We start from the raw sequence: 20,879 nt of genomic DNA, 5'->3' as shown, positions 1-20,879 counted from the left end.
AAGTTGATAGGCCCACGCAGAATCCTTACAATATAGGGCCAAAAGGTCGCGATCTTCAAGGTACCGCTTCAAGCGTGTGTAACCATGCTTTCCATCACTTTACAGACACACGAGGTTGAAGCGATCGAATGGAGGTATCCCGGCTGCGGAGGCTGCATTTCAGATGGAGGCGGAAATGTTGTAGGCCCGTGTGCTCAGATTTGGGTGCACGTTAAAGAACCCCAGGTGGTCGAAATTTCTGGAGCCCTCCACTACGGCTTCTCTCATAATCATATGGTGGTTTCGGGACGTTAACCCCACATATAAATCAATCAAATGAAGGTTGGATAAGGTATGAGGGGATTTACCAGGCTTTGTAATAGGCTTGACTACAAAAAACGTCTATGTGGAGGGCAGTATCCCGGTATTTCAGACAATGTTAAACTCTTCGAGAAGAGTGTGTTTGTACTCAGAGGGCATATAGCGTAAATGAGCAACGCATACTCTATCAGATTCTGGAGCACTGCGTTCGTTAGCCTGTTGCAAGGCCTACTCCAGGTCGAGCATAGTGAAAGTGCTATCAGATGGCTCAGTGTCTTCAGCGCTTGCATCCCTCTGGCGCATATTGTCGGTGGGGTGAGATGTCTGCGGTAAAACACTTGAGTAGCTTGTTCGGCGAGCTCCTGATTGCTGATGCCTTCCCGAAGGACCTCACGAGTCGCGCTATTGTAGCTCTTGCGATGGCCTAGGAGAGAGTTCAGGATGGCCCAGACCTTTAACGTGTTGGTCTGCCGAATGATGGTTTCAAAAATTCCCACCCAGCGGTCTGAGGCTAGCTTAGCCCTCTATTGCTCGATATAATGCTGTATTTTGCGCAACTGTACTTTGTGACGCGCAGCGTGGCAAAACCACTTTTACTGGGCTAGAATACGTAGCCTTCTATTCCACAAAATGAGAAGATGCCTATCAGGTTCTGGGTGGTCAAAAAGATCCCGTTTACTATAGGTTCTTGGTGGCTTGTCACTTCGCTGCGCATAGCTGAGATAACAGATGGTCAATGTTCTTGGCTAGAGGCTGTTGCTATAGTAAATTGCCGTATTTGTCCCAGTGTGTGATGTGACTCAACCGTATACTGGCACGTGATTTTATCTTCGTATTAGCGTAACCTGTGCGAAATCGTATGAGTTTGGAAAAGTGGTCGCATCCCATGCAATCATTGAGCACTTGCCACTGAAATAGCCGTGGGTGGGTGCTACAGGTAAAATCTGGTGTTGTGTCGGCTTGGTGAAATGTCTCTACCAGCCCCGTGTGTGTTTGGGGTGCATTCAGAAGCAGTCAGCCCGCCCTCCGAGGCGTCCCAGATGATGCGCCTGCCACCCGGGCTGCATTTGTTGTATCTTGAGGCGAAATGCTGAGAGTTGAAGTCTCCGCACAGCAGCATGACATCTTGTGCATAAATCTTCCTGAAGTGTGATATGAAGCGGAGCTCAAGTGGCGCGTTGTTGGCTTTAGTCTTAGTGCTTTTCGGAGCCAAGTATACGCAGAAGACAAGAACTGTATGCTATGGGGAGACTTCCAGCCGGCATCAGACAACACTAAGAATAGTGCTGCACCACGGTTGCATATCTAACTCCACGTGCGTAGTTTCTAGTCACACATACAATGCTGTATTCGCGGAAGTAGCTTGTCCTTCATTCGGGGCATAGCCGTCATAGCCCACAACTTCCAGCACAGAGTCATTGACTTCTTGAAGGACATAACCAATGAACTGGTATCGTCTGTATTTCTGGAGAGCCAAGTGATCTTTTCAGCCCACTCGCGACAAAGCTAAAGGCAGTTCCACTGCAAGACAGTTGTCTATGGCAATGATTTAGAAAAACTAGTGATGGTGAGGCTTTGTTGAATGAGGAGCGGTGGAGTTTGACGGCCCCAAGGGTGTGCGCATCACAGGTGCTCCTGCGGTTGTCGTCGATGTTGTGCCAAGAGGGAGCATGCTGGAAAGCATGATGTAATCCATGGTGGTTTGGACGTGCTTTTCAATAGCACGAGTAATAAGCAGTTCAACTCTTTCATAAACAAAACTTCTCTTTTTTGCAATACGGTTTTCTACTTGCCTCTTTAATTCTTGGAATTTCGTTGGGGCGGGAGGACGTGAATGGTCGCTGGTATGCGGAAGCCCCGTTGACTGAGATACGTTCCCTCGAGCATACTTCGCCCCTCCAGTCGGGGCAGGCTGCGGCGCACAGGACGCCAGTGCTCAGCATGATAAATGTGGTATACTATTACTGGAACCACTTAGCGGTACGTTCGTTCTTCGAACTACATCCGCTATGGTGGGTGCCTCTGGTGCCTTCTACCTGTACAGCTGGTAGTGCTGACGGCCCAGTGTAAAAACCATGGCGTGTTGGTTGTAGCGTGGGTCTCAGAAAACCTTGTATCAAAGAGGAGCAGCGCTGATGCTTCTGCGTGTTCCCTTTCTTGCATTGCCTTTTGGCAGCCACCTTGCGTTTTTGTTCAATTGTTTGCATACTTCATGTCTTTTCGGACAGTTCGTGAATGTGGTCAGGTAGGGACCACCACACCTGCGGCACTTTTGTCCTAACTTCTTGCATTGTGTACCCTGTTCGTGTTTCTGCAGACCACATGTCGAACATCTAGCTGCCGAATAATGGGGCATTGCTCCTAGTGAAGCCCTATTTTGTGGCGTTGTCAAATATGGCCACTCGTGCACAGCACGGAAAAACACGGATCGTGAATGACCGCAAGCCGACCTTATAGGGCAAGATGTTACTTTCAAATCTCATCACGGCAGTGCCTTTCTCACCAAGTGGGCATGTCTGCAGAATTTTGCACTTGCGGCAGTGCAATGCGTTCATTAGTACCTCAAAAGTCATGTCTTCGGCGTTACAAATCACGCCTTCAATGTGTGATAAAACAATTCGTATGCTTGAAAGAGTACTTGTTTTCCTGTGATTGGTAAAGACGCTATCACGAGAAGGGCACTGCACAACTCCTGGTCAGCCGTGTCGACTGCGAGCTAGTTGCTATAGCCTAAATATCAAATCCTTAACTCCATTAGTGGGTCTTCCCCAGGCAGGTTGAGATGAGCCAAAAGACGGAGAGTTATTACTAATGGTATGAACTGCTCATTCGGCGTGGTGGCTTCAGCCCAAGGCTGACGGTGTGCTGAGAAAAACGCGGGGCAGCTGAGCTCGGCATCACCACAACTGCCGCACGGTTCTGCTGCTTTTGGCGATAGCCAACTCGTATTTACTTATCCTCTTCATTTTGGTAACGAGCAGGAGCAAGAGACGTGTGGCGTGCACTTCCCATGTGGGATTTATTCCTGGGCATGCTAGTGTGCTGTCATTTGGGTGTCGGCAAAAGTAAGCCTGGCGCACGTTTCGCTCCATTCGTGCGGTAAAAATTATGCGAGCTTAATGAAAAGCATTGTGAGACTTGCCTTCAGTGATATTCTGTTCCTCGAGCTCTCGGAGTCGGGTGAATGCGTTGTTGTCCGACAGTGGTTGCGGCAGCCGCATTGTTTGTTGAAGTCGGGGGTGTCACCGAGGCGGTAAGGTATCTGAAGCCTGTAGGTCCATATCCTCAGGTAGTGACACGTCGGTTGGTAGCGCGCAGGGCTCCGGAGAGGCCATGAAAGGTTGAAACCTTTCCAAGGTGATACTAGCAGCAATAGCCACCGGCAGCGAGCCGGGTGGCGGTGCCGTCGGTGAGCTCGAAGAACATCCTTCTAGTATCGGCTATAGCTGGTTGATAACGAGTGAACAAGCGCCTAGCGCAGCAACAGCTGCGGTGGTGGTTCGATAGCGAAGCGCCAGCGAAGTGTCGATATCGTCGGAGCGCGCTCGAAACAAGTACGCTCACATTGGGCGCTTGCCAGTGAATCGTGTGTGCTTGCACACTGCAACGTACGATACTCCACCTCCGAAATCTCACACACGCTGCTCACAGAAAATGTGCGTTTCAGTGCCTCAGGGATTATACATGTTTACAGGGCTCCAAGTTCAATGCAGCCACATATCGGGCGGCTGTATCGGCATCGTCATTTCCGCAGATATTATTGTGTCCTGGAAGTCAGTGGAAAGGTATGCTATGTGTATTGCCGTTACTGTGGTCATGGGCGTATACCAAGAGTGGGGCACGCCAAATCCATGCCCTCTTTCCTCCCCCCCCCCCGGCTGCCTTCCCGAATTATTTTTCCGCTGTTACATACAGAGCAAGAAATGGCCATTTTAAGGGGGTACCTCCCCTTCCTTGCCATTCCTACTCGCGAGACATAGACGTGTGCCGAGTACTTGAGCTTACACCCTGATGTCAGAGAATACTTATCGTAAAGGTGTTTCCGTTATAGTTATGCTGCACCACTAGAAGCACAAAAACACGGTGTTCTATAGCTTTGCGTTTATGGGGAGAAGCACATCGCAAACGCAAGAATGTACACAACAGCAGACGATTGTTGTATGATGTACCAGGTGAGAGTGTTCCAAGACAAGGCTGTATCAGCTAGCTATTACACCCATAAATAGGTGAGCTCGTGTGTATTACACTATATGCGGTTTTACCTAGGTTACAACAAGCGTGTACGACCGCGCATGACCACAGCTAGCATACGACGGCCCACCCCCTGATGTGCTGCGCACTTAAAAACTCTTCCGTCGGGCCGACAGGCAAAGTATATGTTCACAGAAACACAATCAGTAAGTGCAAAATAGAATGGAAGGCTTTCTCACAATTCCCTGCTCCCATTGCAACTGCCCTGCAGCGTTTGAAGATATAAGAACTCTGGCCAAACACGAGCAGGAAAATAAACGTACCTCTACAATTATTCCAGCTGCCGTTGTCGCAAAATGTATCTAAGTTAGGGAGCGTTCAGTTAAATTGAATCGCACTTGCGTTTATTTTGTCTTGATGCTTTTTTGTCCATAACTTCCCGCGCAGTAATTTGGTGTGATCACGTGGGCGATATCTTGCTTCTTTTTTTTCATAAGCGCACCCTAAACGTTTGTTGGAAGTCAGCGTCAGTTATCCCTAATTCCCCAGTTTTGTGTACCTTCGAAGCTATTTTGGCACTCTTAAGTAAATATCATATTTACCCACTTGTTCCCTTTTTGATAGAAGCTTAAGTATGCGTCTTCATTGCCTCTTGTGTTCTATCCTAAAGGGACACGAAAGTCAAATAATTTACGTCAGAGTGAAAGCGCAATGTCTCACAACATATGAAACGACAATATTATCGACAGCAGTGCCATCCTTATCGAGAAATTATAGTAACTGCACAAGAATAGATGCGCCGCAGTAGAAAATTCTCAAAATAATACCGATTATGTCATACAAACTGCCAAATATTGTACACTAAGAATTGATCTAGCTGCACTAAATAAATCACCTTCCGTGCATTAGGAGACGCAATAAAATGCTGCTTCTTTGTTTCTGTTTGGTTCATGGAAAAAAGAACCACCGCACTTTACTTTGCAGAAGGGCGCGAGTTATTCAAAATTCATTATTTGCGTGGATAAGCTGGACAGTTAGTGCCATCTAGGGCCGCGCAGTTGGACCAAAACACGTCTTCTAGCTCGGAGCCAATAATCTAGCCCATTAACTAGGTCTTAGCATCCCAGCTCACTTTTTTTCTTCTCTTTTTCGCGCGTCAATTCACTCTTCGCTTTCCTTCCCATTTTTATACCCTATTCTCCCTTCCCTTATTGCAGGATAGAAAACCGGATGCTCCAATTTCTGGTTAACCTCTTTGCCTTCCCCTCATTTTGTTCTCTCTCTTGATCAATGGCCGTTGTTGTTGCTACGGCTCCCACTGCTTTCGTTCTGTCTACTAGTTTCGGTGATCATGCAGCGAAGCCGGGCAACGTTTTCCATGGCAAAAGTGACGTGAGTCAGTCTGCTTCTTGAGGCGGGTCATTTGAAGCGCGCTAACCTGATGTGGGCCAGTAAAACGTCATTTGATTGAAAAATAAGTCGTTCCTTGGCACAAAGGTAACACTACGAGGTTTGTGGACCACTATTTCAACAATCAACGTGGAAATTTGAGTTGTCTTTTGTGTCCCTTTAGATTGCTTATTGGTGCCACGCGTTGAGCCAAGGGCTGAACGACACCACGTAAGTAAGAAGTATTACTGGGAACAAAATGCTATATCGATAGAAGATACTGCGTTTCAATTAGGCGCACGCCAACATAGAAGATACCCAGCTCTACTGAAGCAATTTTCAATGCTTATTGCGCTATATACAGTAACCCTTGTGATGTCCTGCTGCATTTTCCTCTGTACGAAATGCACCCAGAAATAGATACATCCCTCTGTTGTCGGTTACCATGTCGCTTTATTGCGACATATAAAATTGTTCTTGCACATTGATAATTTATAGTGCTTTCTCTTTTCACTCACACACTGGTGTGGTAAAAAATAGTTAGTCTAACCATTTTCAGCCTATGAAATCACCAAGGTGTATCATGCTGTTACAGCGTATATAATCACGCTACTCAGGAAAAAAAGTCATTTCATTTTTACCCGCTCGCGTGCGTGACATGAGTCGGATCGAATGATCACGGATGTATTAGCACGCGCAGTCGATGCGGTAAAAAATAGTGCTTGATTCCACTTACGGGTACCCTCTGCTGAGAGGCTGCGAAGTGCAGCTTTGACAAAGCGCCAGAAAAATTTGTGAATATAAAGCATAGCAGCGCTGCGACCCGAGTAATTCATCGTTTTGACTATGACACAACCTGAATGAATGCCAGCACAAAATGGAGTCAAGGGGGCCTTCTTTAACCTGATTATCAGCTGATTTTCGTTAAGGTAGTGCCAAAGCAAAAAAAAAACTCTCACCTTTCCTTTCTTTCCTTCTTACTAGTTACTAGGCAACGCGGCATAATAAAATGGCGATGTTGTGCTTTTATCTTACATCGTCGTTGACCTGGGATGCCACTACACGAATAGCTTCTATGCGATTGAAAGTAACTTTATCTTTTCGTGACCACCATGTACGCTGTACTTTGACATCGAATTACAAATCAGTGTGAAACATATAACATGAGACCATAGCGTAGCTCTGACGACGCAGCCTCACCCATTCCGGATGCACAGTACATGAAAGATTTATAATATACGGCAAAAATTAGTTGTGAACGTCTAAATCGCTTCCTTAGGTTGATGTTTCGCTACCATCACAATTGACAGCAAGAATAACAAAAAGAACGATGACGACAGCAGCAGCAAAAGCAGCTAAAGAAGCCAGTGGAGAAAATTTCTTTTTCTAATTAATTTTGGCAGAACCTAAATTATGGGTAATTTCTAGCAATCTCTTTTTGCAGGAGAACTTAGCAAGCTGTCAAGTAGAACAATTGAGGCATATCCGCCTTTCATCAGTGGAGTAGACTGACTGCTTCGCAGACGAGGTAGACATATCACGCAAACGTCTCAGCAACTGCTGTGAGACATTACAGCCAACTTGAAGTGTTTCCGTTTAAGCCTGAGAGTTCTAGATCGCTACAATATAAAACTATACACACGTGAAGTTATTCGAGTCCCCTGACGTCAAATATAAGTCCCCACTGAAACAAGCGGGGGCCAGAACCCGTAACGTCATCTCAATCGTCCAATGAAACGCTCTCCTCGTTATAAGCCATCTTGTGCCGTTTTTAAGCGACTAACGCTGTCAGCTTTAGCACTTTCTCATCTCACTGGCTTACGATAGCCAAAGAAACTAAAAAACAAAAAAGTAGTTAGATGGAGGAGAAGGAGAGAAAACGTCTCCAGGGCAACATAATTACAGCAGCTTTTCTGAGTGGTGAGCTTTTACAAGGGTTCTGAAACTCATATCAGCTACCGGGCTGCTGTCACAAAACTTAGTCCGGGCCCTGACAGCGAAAAGTTGGAAGTGGGAGGAAGTGATGGGGGTGGGGGCATTTGAACAAAGTGTTAAGTAACGTGGTAATTAAAAAACTTTTTCTATTTCTCGTATATCGATCATTACCGAAACAGTTTTGACGTCATTATTTAAGAAACATCAATACAATGACTAAAATGTGGACTCCAATCATGAAGTATACGGCTTTTTTTCCAACGGCTATGTTTTACCACAAGACGACCACGTGGAGTTCCTCACACAAAAAAGAACGCTTAAGGCCAGTGATGTCTGGCACGCTTACCCGGACGAAGCGTTATAATAGTGATAGGCGATTGATTGATTGGTATGTCAGGTTTAACGTCCCAAAACCACCATATGAATATGAGAGACGCCGTAGTGGAGGCCTCGGGAAATTTAGACCGCCTGTGGTTCTTTAACGTGCATCCAAATCTGAGCACACGGGCCTACATTTCCGCCTCCATCGAAAATGTAGCCGCCGCAGCCGCGATTTGATGCCGCGACCTGCGGATCAGCAGCCAAGTACCTTAGCCACCGCGGCGGGGCAATAGTGAGAGGCGCCACCGCGGCGGGGCAATAGTGATAAGCGAATAAATACTGTGAGAACGATTTAGCAATGTTGAGAAGATTCACAATATCATGAAAATTATGGAATGATAACTGCAATTTCCGGGCGGCGGACCTCTAACAAAAGGCAGTCAGGCCACGTTTTTCAGACCCCTGGTTCATACAATATGCTGATCTTGTGGTGACTCGTCAACCATTGCAGGCGCGTGCGACGGTTCGCTAAAGCAATAATAAAGACAAAAAAACTATCTTTATTCTATTGAAATTTATAATTGTTGGGGTTTAATGCCCCAAAACAACCCTATCATAATTAGACATACTGTAGTGGAGGGCTGTGAAAATTTTGACCACTTAGGGTTTTTTAACATGAACATAAACCTAAGCACACAGGCCTAAAGCATTTTCGCTTGCATCGAAATTGCGGTCGTCACCATCGGGTTTCGATCTCACGACCTGTGGGTTAGCATCCGAGTGCCTTAGCCACTGGACCACCGTGGCGGTTTTCTCGTAATGGAAATTACTCTCAACACGCAAAACACCCCCGTTATTGTTAGAATACGCTTGGTAAGCGAGAAAACTCGGGAAAACAAAATGCATGAGGCGACGCTGCCCTAAACTTTCAACGAAAACTACTGTGACGTCATAGATTTCGACAGCGTTCTGTAGGGAACGCGTCGCTCTTATCGGTAAAAATAAAATACCTCGTTTTTTTGAGGGTGCGAGTGCCAAGAAATACGACGTTTCTGGAAGTTTAGTCGAGCCAATGTAGCCTAATTACTAACAGAGCCTTTTGAAAACCGTGACCTTGGGCATGCGCGTCTTCTCCCCTCTCTCCTCTTTTACGCTCCCTCTCTCGTGCCTCCCAAAGTCGACGCAGGCAGCGTCTGCTAGCGAGTTTCGTGATAGGAAGATTCACAGCACATCCATGGAGTAAATGATGAGTGGGGTGAAGCGTTCATCCGTCTGTCCATCCGTGAGTTCGTTCATGCGTCCGTTCACCCGTCCGCTCATGCGTCCACCCATCTGTCCGTCTCTCTGTTTGTCCGTCCAACTGTCCTTACGTCCATCTGTCTGTCTGTCTGTCTGCCTGCCTGTCTGTCTGCCTGCCTGCCTGCCTGCCTGCCTGCCTGCCTGTCTGTCTGTCTGTCTGTCTGTCTGTCTGTCTGTCTGTCCATAAACTAAACGAAAACCAGTAACGCCATCAAGTGATATTATTTCCGAGAACTTGCACACACAACGCCATATATCGTATGACAAAAGAGACGCGTCTGCATACGATGAAGGGACGAAGGAATAGCACCAGACCATAGAAAGCTTCACCCCTAAAAAATTTACTGCTCGTGCTCACAACCGCGATGCATCACCTCATGGTCCCCTTCGAGGAGAAGACGTTTTTTTAAAGACGACAGTTTTTTCCTGGGGACCTTCGATGCAATAATTTTGTTCTGTATGTCTGTCTATCTGTTTTTCCGCTCTTAACGGTACCCCAAACGGCACCAAACGATACCCGAAACTGCCGACCCCATCGGCTGCACCCACCAATATTGCTCAAGTTTTAGCATTCATACTTGTGCAATTGTCAGTTAAAAAGCGATTATTGCGCATATCTGAAACAACATAACACGTCAATACTCTGTATTTATTATTTATTTATTTATTTATTTATTTATTTATTTATTTGTTTGTTTATTTATTTATTTACAGATACTGCTGTCTTATGTTTGAGACATTGCAAGAGTGGTTAGAATAAACGAACAAGAACAGCACAAATGAAAAAAACATAAAATTGCCTAATTAGATACCTGTTCAACAAATGATCAAACAAAACGAACAGTAAAATTAAGAACATCAATATACATAATTGGACACTTGTTCAACAAACAGCGCATGCGGTAGTCGTTTCAAAGTTAGTGTCCAGATTATTCCAAGTGTCAACTGTGCACGGGAAAAAAAGCGTATTTATAACAATCAATAAAGGATCTGATTGGCACAAGGTTCAACTGATTGTATCGGCGAGTCACCTGGGTAGGATGATTGGTGAACGAAATGGGTGTGGCTATGCGGATGGAATAGTGCACGATGTTATGTAGCATAGTGCGCCGATCACACATACGTCTCTTTTCTTAACAGTTTAGCAATAAAGCATGGTAGTGCTCAGAAGGGGAGAAATCACGGTCATAACGGTTAAAAATGAATCTAATCACTTTTCGCTGGATGGGCTCAAGTTTATTTATGACAATTGCGAGTTGTGGTGACCACACAACAGACACATATTCAAGAAGAGGCCTGACCAGTGATTTGAAGGCTATAAGCTTGCATTCTTTTGAGGCGCCCTTTAGCGTTCTTCTCAAGTAACCTAATGTCTTAAGCGATTTTGCAGAAATAAGGTCGATGTGTTTGGGCCACTTCAAGTTTGGAGAGAATACAACACCAAGATACTTAAATTCCTGAACTTTTTCCAGTGTGTGATTGTAGTCACCATATGTAAATTGCAATGGCTCCTTTTTATTTGTAAAAGTTATGGTCACAGTTTTCTGAAAATTAAGCTCCATTTGCCAAGCTCTACTCTATTCCCAAAGGAAGAAAACACATCATTCAAAAAACTGGGTCAGTGATGCTACGTACATTGGAATACAATACACAGTCATCGGCGTATAGGCGAAGCTTACTTAACTGGAGTGTTAATGACAACCTGAGTGACATCATTAATGTAAATTATGAATAAAAGGGGTCCCAAGACAGAGCCTTGTGGAACACCTGAAGAAATATGAGCTTGTGACGACTGTCCATGGTTGTAGCGATCAAACTGACTCCTCAGGTACGAATAATCTGTAATCCAATCAAGTAATTTTTCAGCATTTGGGCTTCTAAGAAGGTTACCAAGTTTGAGCAGACGTTTTTTATGGCATACCTTGTCAAAAGCTTTGCAGTAATCAATAAAAATGGGATTGCCTTGTTCGTCGTTATTAAGCGATGAGGCGGTGTCATGTGTAAATTTGATCAACTGTGTGACAGTCGAAAAACCACTGCGGAAACCATGCTGATGATCTGAAAAGATATTGTTGTCAGTTGGGTATTGAATAATGTGCTTGTTAATGATGTGCTCGAGTAGCTTGCAGCACGTGGATAATAATGAAATTGGTCTGTAGTTAGAAATTATTTCCTTCTTACCCGATTTAAAAATAGGAAAAACATTACCGATCTTCCGAATTCGTGGGAGCCATTCGGAGTCAAGCAATTTCTGGAATATAATTGAGGTATCGTGCACACCATTCCGAATACCATATCAGAAAAGCGTTAGGAATAACGTCCGGGCCAGCACGTTTAGTAATATCTATGTTGAATAAGAGATTACGAGCTCCAGAGCAACTAAATTCAATATCCGAAATAGCTACCGATACAGAGGGTGCGACAAAAGAAGGAACATTGTCGTTATCATCGGTAAAAACAGACTTAAAATAACTATTCAAGGCCTCCGAGATCCTCCGAGCATCTGAACATATTTCGTTTTCAATAATGAAAGAGAATGTTCTCCAGGAGGGTAGATTAATTGTCTTCCAAAATTTGGTCAGATTTTCCCTGATGAACGTTGACAGCGTGTTATTGTAATAGAAATCTCTAGCTTCATGCATTTTATTTTTGAGTGCTGCCGTGAACGTACACAAAGTGAATTGGTGGTTTGGATTGGAGTGGCATCGGATATGCGGCGAATAAACTGTATTATTTCTCAGTTAAAACATGGGTGTTTAGAATTGCGTTTCACGCATTTGTTTGGCACGAATTTAGATATGCAGTCGGACACAATCGTGCCAAAGTGTTCCACCAACTCATTTACACTTCAACTGTTGCTGGAAAGAATAACATTTGCATAAGAATCTGCTAGCAGGGAAAGTACGCCTTCATTGTTGGCACGTGAAAAATCAGTAAGAACTTTGTATTTTGGTTTTTTTAAGTTCTTAGTGAATAAAAAATTGGACAAAGACTGCATTGTGATCCGAGATACCTTCTACATCCTCGCACTTTGAATCATCATTCAATAGGTCAGCTGTAACGAAAACAAGGTCCAGGATTGAACCACCTCTGGTGGGACGTCGAACAACTTGAGTAAAATCATGGGATGCAGCGAAGTCAATCATTGAATTACAGAGAACTTTGTCACGGCCGGTTGTGGTGAAGGACTCCCAGTTAATGTGGGGTACATTGAAGTCCCCGCATAGGATCAGTTTGCTGTCAAGAACTCTCTGCTTAACGATATAGTCCGTGATTGCCATTATCCAATGGTCATCTTCACTTGGTGGCCGGTAAAAAGTTCCAATCACTACAAACCCGCAGCATACCCTGATCTTACACCAGACAGACTCTGTTTTGAGGAGATCAGGCAGTGTTGTATATTCAATGTCGTTTTTGATAAAGAGCGCAACGCCACCACCTCGAGCAATCGACCTGTCGTTTCAAATAACCGAGTAACCAGAGGGCAGATATTCGTTTTCAGAGATGGATTCATTAAGCCAGGTTTCAGTGACGCATATAATTGACGGACTATGACAATGTACTAGGCAACTGAAGTCAATTAACTTATTTACAAGGCGGCGGGCGTTAAAACACAGAAGCGCTAAGTTTTCTGATTCAGTGTGTCCGGTGTCAGTTCATTGCTTTCATTGCCTTCTTTTTGTCTTATCTCTGCTATCGTGCACAGGGATTCTCTCGTCATGCGCATCATCCCAAGTGAATAGTTCTTCACCAATCTTTATTTTGTTCTAGATTAACTTGACCTTCTGACCCGCCCTCCGAAGTTCCGCAGTGCTTTGCCATAGTTTCTTGCGTGCTTGCCTTGTAGTAGGGGAGTAGTCTTCCGATACAGAGTAGCTACTGCCCTTTAGTCTAAAGCAATGTTTTAGTATGTTTGATTTTCACGGTGATCGAGCAGTTTGATAATAACCGGTCGATACTTGTTAGGTTGATTCCAACCCAATCTGTGAATTTTTTTTGCCAAAATAACTTTTATAACTAATTTATCATTGGCCACTTCCTTCAACACAAGCTGCGACAGTTCTTCATACATTTTTTTTATTTTCAGCTATACCAAAAATAATTAGGTTGTTACGCCTGCTGTAATATTCTAGGTCAACAAGCTTTCTTTCTAAAACTGTAACACGTAAATCTATGTCATGCGTCAAATTCTTGATTTCATTTATCGCAGATGTAGCTTCATGAACTTTCTGCAGTTTGACCTCAATATTCCCCAGCCTTTGTTGAATATTTTCTGGCCCTCAAGCAGTTTAGATAGAACCTGCTGAGTGGTAGGCCCTGGATTAGGCTCGACGTCACCACATAGCATGAGTAGCGACAAGACGAAGTCTAAGGCAGTAAAGTACATTTCAGTAAGTCTACGTGGACACGTCAGCTGGACAAGGCAAAGTTTATTGGATTTAATTGTGGAAGCATTGTTTCTAACTTGCATGAAAAACAGGAGTAGATTTAACATGGTGCTCGCTGAATGCCAGCGGACGTGCCCACTGAAGAAATCCGATGGAAATGGGGCGTTTATACCTTGGCTCGTTGTTATCGACGAGGTTGCGCACAGGTGTCCCCAGTCGGTGCCCAGGCTTGCATCCAGCGTACGTGCCCACACGTCGGCTGGCATCCAGCGACGTGTGGGCACGTACCTTTATACTAGAAACTGTGTGCCTTTATACCAGAAAAGTATACTGCATACTATATACAGTATAGTGTATACAGTAAACTGTTTCATACAGTATACTGCACACAGTATACAGTTTCACACTGTATACAGTATGAAACTGTATACTGTGTGAATTTATACCAGAAAAGGCATACATAAATTATTTTAAGGACCGTAGCGTTTAACACGCTTCGCTGATAATGCAACGCTTGCATGAAAAGGCACGTGTTTCCAACGCTTTGCTAAGATGACATGGTGGCGGCACCTACCTGTCGCCTTGCGTTTTACACCTTATCGCCTCCAAGACGGGCGCGCGCACCACGCGCTTCGTTTTCCACGATAACTGCCAGATTACGCTCATGTCTTAGGTGTGACGTGACTTAATGCACTCGTTCGCCTCCACTGCACGCTCGAGGCACTTTAACGCAGCGCCTCCAGAATACCATTCACCAATTTTCTTGCGCTGAAGTTCAAATAAACGTTTTTTTCAATCTCTCCAGACGCAAGACTACCGTCTTTCGACGACATTTGCAGCCCCGCCGCGCTGGTCTAGTGGCTAAGGTACTCGGCTGCTAACCCGGAGGTCGCGGGATCAAATCCCGGCTGCGGCGGCTGCATTTCCGATGGGGGCGGAAATGTTGTAGGCCCGTGTGCTCAGATTTCGGTGCACGTTAAAGAACTCCAGGTGGTCGAAATTTCCGGAGCTCTTCACTACGGCGTCTCTCATAATCATATGGTGGTTTTGGGACGTTAAATACAACAAATCAATCAATAAATCGACGACATTTGCAGTCTAACATGCAGATACGGTGCCAGTTTTTCACTTTATAGTAGCGTAATAGAGAGAAATTGGAACAGCTTCCGTGCACGCAAGATCGAGTAGACCACAATGGTTAGAAAGACGTTGAAGCAATGCTTCTTTGCAGACTAGTTGGTTCATACTTGAAAACCAGACTTGCTGCGCAAGCTGAAAGTAAATGAGGAGGAACTGCGCTTTTTCCTGTCCTCCTTCGCGTTTTCCACCAGCTTGCGCAGCAAGTCCTGTTTTCAAGTAAAAAAGGTGTTCTTTGTTACATGGTTCCTTGCGTCCTTGAAAGCAACCAGTTTCTGGCTAAGAAATGTAACCTTTAAAGAAAAAAAGCAAGAAAGAAAGAAAAGAAGAAAGAAGGAAAGAGAAAAAAAGAAAGAAATGAAACTTCATCTAAGGAGGCCGTGTATTCTATCAAACGTCTCACTAATTGTTTGGTGTACCTGAGCGGCTTACAAGAAAAAACAACTACCGAAAGACGCGCAGGTATTGCACGCCTCCTGAAAAAGAACCGCTATTAAGAGGCGCCTTTCTCGAGTGCATTCTGCTAGCGCGACGGGCTCGCTTCATGTCTCGTGTTCCGCAAAACCTGTACTAGCTCTCCATGAAGACATAGGAGTTGGAAATAATGAATAGCCCACTCGTAGTCAGTGGCATGAACGTGAAGGGGGCGCTTAGCTTAACAGTCAATTTCCGTGCCGATACCAAGGCTCTTGGAAGCCTGCACATTTGGCCGCGGGTACGCGTATTACGCTGCGTCTAAATTGCCGCGCTCGAAGGCGACCGAACCATTACTCGGGCCAAGTGCTCTCTGCAGGGCGATGTTGGTGAAACGACATAAGCTCCGCTCACCCGCGCAAAGCTAAACTAGGGTACTGACTGTATAAAGACCAGTTTGAAAAAACAAGAAATACTGCAAGGCGAGAAGAGAGAATAATGCAATGTGATTCTATCATTTGAGGAACGAACATAGGAAACGTCGGACCAATGACGGTTTTCTTCTTGTATAACAATATACTCCTACTTCTGTGTGTACTCGTTACCAGTATCGATCGAAGCAAGCGATCTCTTTATTACAACCAAGGTTATTCGGTGTTGTCAGTGATCGCACCGAACGATAAGTCAGGGTCTCTTTTCTTTGTCATTTCGTTCCCCTTTTGACTTCACGCTTTCTGTCTGCCCCTTTTAGGCTCCCACATTTCCGTGTACCAAAGCGCGTCCTGGAGTAATCGATTTTTCTGTGTGTGACGTCTTTATCCTCCGTCCTCCCGAAAAAAAAAAAGATGCCACGATGCCTCAATTGCCTGAAGCATTAAGAAGTATGCCTGACATCCGCAGGGGACACATACGACTGTTTCTCTCTCTTTCTCTCTATTTATTTCTGTGGCAAGAGGGAGGGGGTGCTGAGGGAAGAATTCTCTAGGGGGTGAAACCTCGGTTTGTGCTCCAGGGATTCCGTGCGTGCTCCTGATGAGAATGGCTAATTAGTTCGATCGAACAAAGGATAAGTAAATATTGGTGAAAATATTGATGTCGAAGATATTGCACTTGCAGAGCTTATAGAGGCCCACACGGTGGCGCAGTATGACCAGTTACCACTCAGTCGAACAGATACACATATATTTGAAAGAATTGGTGTCAGGTACGACGTACAACATTGAGTCAAAAAAAGAGCTTCGGCAGGAAATGAGGGAACGAAAAATAGCCTCTCCGTTACCTAGAACTATGCATCCCGAGCGTAACCGAGATAGAAAGATGGAAAAGGTGAAATTCAGCAACGTTTGGGACGTGGTCTATGTAGGTGGAGCGGAATACGAGAGTGGGTGCAACATAGGATGATAGTCGCAACGAATCTTAATAGAGAATCCATGGTCAATGGAACTGTACGCCTAGAAAAGGCAGAAATGGTGGTAGAGGTTCCTGTATCACTACTTCTAGCCTCCACAAAACCGAAGCCATAATCAGTAACCCTAAAAACAAAAATGAATATTACTCTAAGGGCAGAATATCTCTACAAGCGTTAAGAATTCTATCTAACATTTGCGACAAGCGGGTTCTTCATATTACATTGGGCAATTTCTCGCTCCTCTCTCCCCAGGAAAGAAATCGCACACGACCTGACTCGGGAATCGCCAGGCGAACTGGGCTAGCGACAAGCCTGAGGACGGGCGAATACCTCAAGGTTAGTTATGAAGAAATTATAAAACGCTGCAGACTACAAAGAGCTCGCTTTCCGCTTGCACACACCTCGCTAAGCAAGCCGCAGGTGGTTACGTGGCTCCTCTTACAGATGAACACTGCATTACTACTATGCGGAACTATATCCAGATATGTGTACATTTTATCAGCAATGAGTGCACCTACGTCGTATGATGTGGGCTTGTGACAGTGTTCACAGGCAAAATGGTAAATATAACGGAGAAAAGTGGGAGGCCGCACTGCTACGCTTCGACCCTGAAGTGCAACTAAAAGTTCTTCAGCGAGCAGAGGATGACGCCAGAGCCCGGTAGTTCATGGCTGACACTTAGAGAAGGGAGCCCATGCTTTCAAATATTGCTGTTTTAAATAAATGTTATTTAATCCTCCTCGAAGATGCAGCGACGAATGAAGGTAAGTTTTCAGCCGAATGAACATGGTGGCTCTGCATTCATGCACCATGTAACGTGTTGAACACTACAACTTGCATGTGCTGGCCGCTACTATTGAATTCGGAACTTCCCCAAAAGCTGCTATGTCAATCTCCCAGGTTACCCTCCACGGTGGTTTAGCGGTTTTGGCACTCAACTAGCTGACTCGAAAGGAGCGCGGTCGAAGATTAGCCGTGGCGGCCGCATTTCGATGGACGCGTGTATATGCTCGAGACTCGTGTAAATGCTCAAGACCCGTGTATATACTCTGATTCAGGTACACATTACAGAACACGAGATAGTCGAAAGTTTCGGAGCCCTCTACTGTACGGCGTCCCGTAATAATATCGTAGTCTTGGGACGTAACATTCCACCCATTGTTTTTCAACTTTCCTGTTATATCATTTAAATGAGAAAGTTACTTCAGTGCAAAGTTTTACGCTGCAATAACATAATCATTGATTCATTTTCATCAAGTCCCGGTTGTTATCAGTTGTTGAATGAAGACCACCGAGTGTCACTTTCGATTGGCTCCCTGCGGAATTGTTGGGTGTCCGAGCTGCTTCGTTGCCTGACGGAAATTGAACGCCCACGCATTCACGTCACATAGCATAGTAGAAGTAAAAAAAACCAACAAAATACTGGTATTTTTCTGCCATCATGGAACCACGTGAGGAAGGCGCCTGTGCTCACTGCTTAATATCCGTGAGAAAATGGTTTCGATCGGATAAAGAAACATTTCAAAACGTGACGTCCCCGTTTCGGCGTACGCATTATTGAATACGGCTCCCGAGCGCCTCCTCTATCTAATATTCGACACACGGGAAATTGCGCTCCGTGCTCGTGAATGAAAAACACAAGACGCAAGAGAAGCCCAAGTTTAATCAAGGCGAAGCCGACGTGGGCGCCCGCAAAGAAACGTCATCCGCAAGACAAATAGGAAACAGTGCAGGCCGGAACCCTTGGGACGAATATTTATTTTGGCAAGTGCGCAGAGGGAGACAGATGCTCGCGTTATCTAGAACTTCGTTACGCAATAATCTGGTGGCCTTAGTGCGTCCGCGTAGCAGAATTTGAATGAATATTGTCGCAAAGACATTAGTGGAGCTCGCGCTTTTATAACGCGAATCATTCTTTGCCTCACCCATGGCAATATAGCTTCCTGTACCGCTTTGTTCGAAACATTTTTTAAATAAAGAAAACACTTACGTGGACCCAACATGTCTGTTGGGTTCTATAGGAAGCATGGTCTACTTTCATGATACTCGCTCTATTCAGTTCTGGAAGTTTATGTGATTATGTACCTGGTGAGACAAAGGTCAAGAAGCGGACACCAGTAGACCCATGGCACTTCACCCTACGCACTTTGTTGGTGTTTTTTTCTTTAATGCAATGTAGACTTTTTATAAAGATTGCAGTATGATTAGGCACTCGTCTTCACACACCAAATCTACGTCATTGTGGGAACAGTTTGGTGTACCTAAAGTCTCTTTCATATGAAGAAATAACAAGAACATGTAAAACTTATTGCTCACTTCAGGCCAGATATGTTTTGATGAAGAAGTTTCAATACGCGACAGTTTGAGCATGAAAACTTTTCCAGAAATCCGTAAAAATAAACGTACTTTGATTAGTCATCATCACACTTGGAAGTTGAGATTCAGGGGATGCTGAATCTAAGCGTGCCGGGTTCACGCAGGAAATGCGGACGCTGCGTTACGTCAGACCAGAACATCCCGCGACAAACTTTGAAAAAAGCGTGTCACTGCAGAATGCACACATGAAAATGGCATTTAATCTGGAATACTCCAGTGGGCTGCTTCTTTTTTTCGCTGAAACTTGAAATATTGTCAAAAAACTATTTCCCCTGTCTGCAAGATGAAGCCCTGCCTTGACTGCCTCGCATACTGTTACCGTGTGCGGCTGAAACACAGCTAAAAATTTTGATTATTTTTTGGGGGGCAGCGAGGGACACAGATATGCAAGAAAGACATCAATCGCAACATTTGTAATTATGCAATCTGCGGCGATGGTTATGATGTTCGCTAACACTATTCGTAGATTCATCGGTCTCAGTGTGCATCAGTTACTGCGTCCGCATAAGACAAAAGCTGCGAATATATTTGCATGCTCTGATAGTCCCTTACGACTTCTGAGTGAATAGAAGCCCCGTCGCCCCAGCCATTGTTATTTCACATAAAGGGAACATGCATTGGTGGCCCGTTTGATCACACCTGCTTATTTACGTGATGTTCCTTTCCCATTTAGACACTTCGCGTAACTCATCTTCGATCGAAAGCTGGAACTATGTGGAGAATTTACCAAGGACTCCAACGTCACAACCTAAGCATAATAATATTAGAAGGGACGATAGAACTTTAATAATTGATATGCGTACTCTTACATTGGCAGCGAAAATTACCTCTCGCTTACAACAAATGCAGCCTATATAGCGCGACCCCTTTGCGCAGACGAACGGCAGAGAAACGGCATTTCTGGGCTTGTAGCTTATATGTTTGTTCACGTTGTGACCGACTACAATGGATTCGCATAAAACGACATCAACTCGCTCACTGGATGGATGTTGAGGTGATTTCGTTTGCACCACAATTGGACGGTCCATGGACGGCCACAGGTGCGTAGCTGGTGCTCCGGTTGTGTTCATACTGCGCAATAATGTCTTCTTCAGCTTATCACCGCAGTGCAAAGGCAAGCAGTGAAAATTTCTCTCTACTAGGATAGTTTATTTATACAATCAAATCGAAGTATGTGGAGTAATTACAAAATGCATGCCTTGGACTTGCGTCGAAGGAATAAATACCAATCGCCGAACATGCTTGGGATCTTCGGCTATACTGGCATGTTTTATTTTATAACGTGCTGATGTTGTCATCTTATGAACTTGTGCGGAAAAAAACGGCCGTTTAAAAAGTTGTCAGCAGTGTTTCATTCGCCAGATGTGTTTGTTCATGCGCACACAAGGAAATGTGTTTCATGATGTGTGTTGATTTTAATGGCATATTTGTTTATCTTTTCAAGATCGCTGTTTACTTGCAGATATATTGCTGTGTTTCGTTAAATGGCCTACCCGCTGACGCTGCTATCTAGTAAGTCAATTGAGGTGCGTTTTTGACAATTCGTTTGATTTTTTTCTTTCTTTTTTGTGTAATTAAAACATTAACAAAGGTACATTGAGAGAGCATTTAAAAGGCAGCCGTACAGCCCTTATGTGAGTCTCACTGACATTTTCTGGCTAACAAATTTCAACAAAAGCCATAAAGATCACCGTTTTTACGGTGCTTCTTCCATTCAACAA

This window comes from Rhipicephalus microplus, chromosome X (assembly GCF_043290135.1).
Source record: "Rhipicephalus microplus isolate Deutch F79 chromosome X, USDA_Rmic, whole genome shotgun sequence".
NCBI lineage: Eukaryota > Metazoa > Arthropoda > Arachnida > Ixodida > Ixodidae > Rhipicephalus > Rhipicephalus microplus.
The sequence above is the reverse complement of the archived record's forward strand: the minus strand, read 5'-3'. Positions refer to the sequence as shown.